This window comes from Carlito syrichta, unplaced genomic scaffold, assembly GCF_000164805.1.
Source record: "Carlito syrichta isolate Samal-C Ts95f unplaced genomic scaffold, Tarsius_syrichta-2.0.1 Scaffold314121, whole genome shotgun sequence".
Lineage (NCBI taxonomy): Eukaryota > Metazoa > Chordata > Mammalia > Primates > Tarsiidae > Carlito > Carlito syrichta.
Window position 1 is genome coordinate 686,865 of NW_007258217.1, and position 6,159 is coordinate 693,023.

Consider the following 6,159-nt stretch of genomic DNA (forward strand, 5'->3'; position numbering starts at 1 on the left):
CAGCAATCCTTCTGCCTGCCTCAGCCTTCCAAGTAGCCAGAATTACAGGCATGCACTACCACGCCCGGCTGATTTTTGATTTATTGTAGAGATGAGGTCTCGCCAAGTTGCCCAGGTGGGTCTCGAACCCGTGGGCTCAGGCAATCCACTCACCTCAGCCTCCCAAAGGCGCGGGATTACACGCTGAGCCACCGAGCCCGGCTAGAACTTGCTCTTAATAAGTAACTAGACATCCACACAACAACAGTGATCATTATTTTTTTTTAAGTAGCCAAATCATATTTAACATTTATTGAGCAGTATCAGTATCAGTGAGATTCTAATCACACCTGCTGCGCTGCAATCTACTCACATTTATTCATGCCACAAGATTCACAGTACTTAGACAAGTGTACAGTGATATTCCACGTTCCCATCTAGCACAGCTTGCTCGGATTTACAGGCGGGCTGGCGTTTCATCCCATGTGTACTCCAAGGAAAGTTGGTTAGTGATGCCCATGAGAAGGTGCAGGAGTTTTCAAAGCTTTACTTCTTTTATCAGCATTCCTGATCTTATATTCAGGGAAACTCATCAAGCCCATTTCCGTCCAAATCTCCTGGTAAATGTCCGTATAGTAGGGCTTCATAGGGAACCAAGCATTTTTTATAATGCTCTGAAGCATCTTGGTGCAGGATCAACGGCTCGAGATAGTTCTTAACTTGGCTATCCTTTCATGTAAAGCACTGGGAATTGGTTATTTTTTAAAAGGTGGTCAAGTGCTATAAATTTCTTCTTGGACCAGCCTATTATAATATTTTTGAAAATAAACATTTTTTAGCACTGTGGCAAGTAAGTAACACAATTACATCTTATATGATCGCCAGGGCTTATGTCTGCCTTTAAAACATTATGAAAAGCAATAACATAATTCCAGCACAGTAAATTATAATTCATCCTCACTGTAGAGATATTGTACTTTCTTCAACAAGTACGCTGTCAAGGTTCGTGAACTTCACATTGCTTATTTAAAAGACTAACAAAATTGAATCTGGAACATTTTGTTTTATTGCAGGTGGTTGAACAGTCAAAAAAATTACTCCTTTAAAAATTGCTTGTAGAAAAAAGATGTGATACTTGGATAAATGAGCAGCACATTTCCAATGTGTTAAAATGTTTGAAATACATTGAACAAATACTGACTCTCATTTTGAACTAGGAGCCATACTTATCTCCCATGATTGTTTTGTTTTTTTTATAAATGCAGCAGAATGAACTGGCATATGCTGGGCAAACTGTTATGCAAATTTTGATATTTCCTAAACAGTACAAATTGAAATGCAGCTTGCTGCTGTGGTAATCGATTTATAGGTAATGTTCTTAGGGAATTTGACAATCACAGATTATGAAATATGTTTAAAATAATAATTTAGCATTTTATCTATTATAGAAGACATTTTCCTTGGTTCCTGCTTCCTTGGTTTTAAAATATCATTGTACTAAAAGTGATAGAAAGAGTTTGTTTAAGATGCTGATACCTTTTAATTTTATAAAATTAAAAAACAAGATAAAATAACATAGAAAAAAGAAGAAAATAAGAAATAAAATAATTATCCAATATTATGCAACTATTCAGTAATAACCCTGGTTAATATTTCGGTGACTATTGTTACTACCTGATTTTTGTAGCATAGTTTTATAGATAGATAGATAGATAGATAGATAGATAGATAGATAGATCATTTTCTATGTATTAAACTATTTATGAAGATAAAGGGGATCTCCCTTACCTTCTAACTGATTTTTACTTGTACGTAGGAAAGTTGTTAATATTTTACATACTTATTTTGTAATTGAACATCATGCTGAATTCTCTTATTAGTTGTAATTTTATTTCATTTACTTTTCCTGAATTTCCCAAATAGCAGTAACACCACTTAAAGAAATATTTTATATTCTTCCCTTTTATTTATCCTCTTCCTTGTTTATGTTTATATTTCTTATTAAAATGTCTAGATCTTGTCAAATAATAATGTACAAAGTTCAAAGAAGTTATTCTAGAGGTTTGTACTCAGTATGACAATGGCTATTGGTTTCAGATTGAAAATCTTAATCACATTACTGAGATCTACTAATATATTTTAAAGCCAAGATTGACATTCATCTAAAGTCTTTTGGACTCTTTTGGACATCTACTAAGACAATAAAATCTACTTTTCCTTTGACTTTGTCATGAATCATAAATATATTTTCTAATAATAAAACATTCTTGAATTCCTGAAATTATCCTTTATCACCATAGTTTAATCTTTCTAATATAGTGCTGGTATCCACTTGTGAACATTTATTTGGTGTTACTATTCTGTTTAAATAATTGTGTTTCTAAAAATAATAAATAATTTTTTAAACATCTTACTCATTTTTCTTATTTTAAAAGTACTATTTTAATATTGCAAAACATTAAAATAAAAGCACATAAAAAGAAAAAAAGTGGAATGATCTTCCAACTCCTCCTTTTGAAAATTATCTCTATTAAGTCTTCAGCTAATTTTGAACTTAGCTAATTCCCTATTAATAAATGTTTAGATGGTTTCAAGTTTTTTTGCTATTGTAAACAATGTAGCATTGAATAGTGTTATATATATATATATAACTTTGCATATGTTTGGGGATATTTCTTTTAAATAGATTCCTACACATAGATATGCTATATTTCAATAGATAACAGCCAAATTGCCACTTCAAATAATTGCACCAATGTAAGTGACCGCCAAGTAAAAATATGTAAAAGAGTAATTGTTTCTCCATATTTTGGCACATTAGTATTATCAGTATTTTCATCACTGACAATGTAATAGTTGACAAAGCTTTCATATTGTTTTAATTTGCACTACTTTAATTAGTGAGACTGAAAATTCTTTTATATGTTTATTAGTTATATGTGTTCCTTATTGTGTAAATTTTCTCTTCATGGAATTTGCCTATTTTTATATTAAATAGGTTTTTTTTTACTTTTTATTTTAATGATGTGGGGTACAATTCAGGGTAACGTATACAAATGCTCATTATGTAGGTACCCTTGTTGATGAGATGTGCCCCTACTTCCCCTGGCAATTTCCCAACTACTACCAATCCCTTTCTTATAGTATTATGATAATTGTTCAAGGTCCGCTTATGAGTGAGAATATGTGGCACTCAATTCATTGTTTCTGTGATAGATCACTCACTATGAGAGACTCTAAGTCCATCCAAGTTGCTGTGAAGTTCATAATTTTGTCCTTCCTTATGGCGGCATAATATTCCATCATCACGTATATGTACCATATCTTTTTTAGCTAGTCCTCTTTCAATGGGCAGCATGGTTGATTCCATGTTTTTTCTATTGTGAACAATGCTGCAGTAAACATGCATGTGCAGGTATCTTTTTCATAGAGTGATTTGAGTTCCTCCAGGTATATTCCCAGTAGGGAGATTGCGGGGTCACATAGAAGGTCGATTTTAGATCTTTTAGGAATTAGCAAACTGCTTTCCACAGAGGTTATACTAGTTTACACTCCCACCAATAATGTAGAAGTTCCCTTTTCCCCATATCTTTTCCAGCATCTGTTTTTCTTTTTTGTTTTTTGTTTTGTTTTGTTTTTGAGGTATTGATGATGGCCATCCTGACTGGAATTAGATGGTATCTCAGTGTAGTTTTAATTTGCATTTCTTTGATGACTAGTGAGGCTGAGCATTTTTTTCATGTATCTGTTGATTGCTCATATGCCTTCTTTTGAGTACTGTCTATTCATATCTTTTGTGCACTTTGTAATGGGGCCGTTTGTTTTTTTTCTTTTTGACACGTTTGAGTTCCTTATGGATCTTAGATGTTAGACCTTTGTCAGGTATACAGTTGGCAAATATTTTTTCCCAGTCTGTGGGCTGTCTCCTTGCTCTCTTGATGGTTTCTTTGGCTTTGCAGAAGTTTGTCAGTTTTATGAGGTCCCACTTTTCTATCTTGTCTTTTATGGTATGAGCACTTGGTTTTAATCAGAAATTGGTTGTCAGTTCCACTTTCCATAAGTGTGTCTCCTGCGTTTTCTAAGGTTCTTAAAGTTTGAGGTTTTACATTTAGGTCTTTGATCTATTTAGAGTTGATTTTTGTGTGTGGTGATAAGTAGGGATCTTGTTTTAATCTTCTGCATGTGGTCAGCCAGTTTTCCTAGCACCATTTACTAAACAGGTTCTCCTCTCCCCAGTGATTGATGGTGGAGGCTTTATCGAAAATGAGTTGGTTGAGAAATTGAGGTTTTGCTTCCGGAATCTCTATCCTGTCCTATTGGTCTATATGCCTGTTCTTGTACCAATACCAGGCTGTTTTGATTATTATAGCTTTATAATAAAGTTTAAAGTCTGGGAGTGTGAAACATCCTGCTTTTTTTTTTTTTTTTTTTTTTTTCTTCTGAGGATTGTTTTGGCTATTCATGGTCATTTATGTTTCCATATGAATTCCTGTATTGTCATTTCCAGGTCTGAGAAGAATGCCGCTGGTAATTTAATGGGTATTGTGTTAAATCTGTAGGTTGCCTTGGGTAGGATGGACATCTTAGCAATGTTGATTCTTCCAATCCATGAGCATGGAATAGTTTTCCATTTGTTTTTGTCATCTTTGATTTCTTTGAGCAGTGTTTGATAGTTTTTGTTGTAAAGGTCTTTCACTTCTCTGGTTAGGACGATGCTTTTAAGTGTTATTTATGGATAAGACACATTGACATTTAGCTGTCAGTAGGTAATTATATTGCTAACAATTTCCTGTTTGCCATTGTTCCTTTGACTTCATACTGATTTCTTTGCTATACACATTTATAATGGGTTATTGCATTAGGTGGTGTTCTCCAGAGAAACAACCTCTGTCTGCAAGCTAGAGACCCAGGAAAGCCTGTGGTGTAGTTCAAAGGCCTGAGAGCCAGAGTTAATTGTGTAGATTCTAGTCTGGGTCTGAAGGCCAGAGAACTGGAAGTCCCCAGGCAGGAAAGAAGGATGTCCCAGCTCAAGCAGCCAAGCAGAGTTAATTCAACCCTCCTCTGCATTTTTGTTCTATTCAGGCCCTCAACAGATTGAATAAGGCCACCCACACAGGGTGGGGCAATCTGCCTTACTCAGTCTACCAATTCAAATGCTAATCTCTTTCAGAAACACCCTCATGGACTCAACCAGAAATAAGAATACTCACTTATCTGGGCATTCATGGTTTAATCAAACTGACAAATAAAATTAACTATTGTAAGCAGTGTTATGTAGTACAGAGCCTACAGTGAACTTGGGTCTGAAGCCAAACTGAATGTGTTGGGAATCCCAGCTTCACCACTTATTTACTATGTGAACTTAGTTACTTAACCTTCTCTTGCCTCTTTTTTCAAACCTGTAAAAGATACAGAGTTCAAAATAGTGCCTAGCACTTAGAAAAATATTGCTTTTATAGTTTTTTTAATTTAGTTGGTTAGTGTATGCGTATGCTTGTATGTATAGAATAACTTTGTGGTCTACCTAGAATTTAGATCAGTGAACCTACATTCATTGTTTTCCAAATAACTAGACAATTTTCCAAGCACTGTATTTTTCTACATAATCCATCTTTATTTCACTGATTTAAAATGTCATTTTCATCATATAAATTTCCATATGTTTTTAAATTTTCAAAGTGTATATCAGACACACATTGTCATAACATTTAAATACTTGACAAAGTAAGCATTGTTTATATTTTTCTACTTAAAATTTTCTGTTGTCACATGCACATTCTTTTAAACAATCTTTAGAATCATTTTGTCAAGTTTCAAAAAGAAAGCATGTTGATAATTTGAAACTGAATTTATATAGTTTTAGGGAGAAATTACATTTTTACAATATTGATTGATTGATTCTACTTAAAGCCAAGTTCTCAAGTCTTTCAAAAGCACTATGTAATCTATATTTTTCCAATCATTCCTTTCAAGAATAAAATCACAGATTTGAGTCTTTCTACTTAAGATGAAGATTTTCAAACACTTTAAACTTCTTTCTTTCTTATTTCATATTATACCTACAGCTCAGTCTTCTTACTCTTTCTGATGTTTTATCTCAAGATTATATACAATTGAAAAAAGAATTCAATATTAATCGTGTGTGTGTGTGTGTGTGTGTGTGTGTGTGTGTGTGTGTGT

General features: G+C 33.6%; 1 pseudogene; it reads right to left on the reverse strand.

Annotated features, from left to right (window-relative positions):
• Window positions 1-485: 485 nt before the first annotated feature.
• LOC103273698 lies at window positions 486-662 on the reverse strand (annotated as a pseudogene).
• Between the last annotated feature and the right edge of the window lie 5,497 nt (window positions 663-6,159).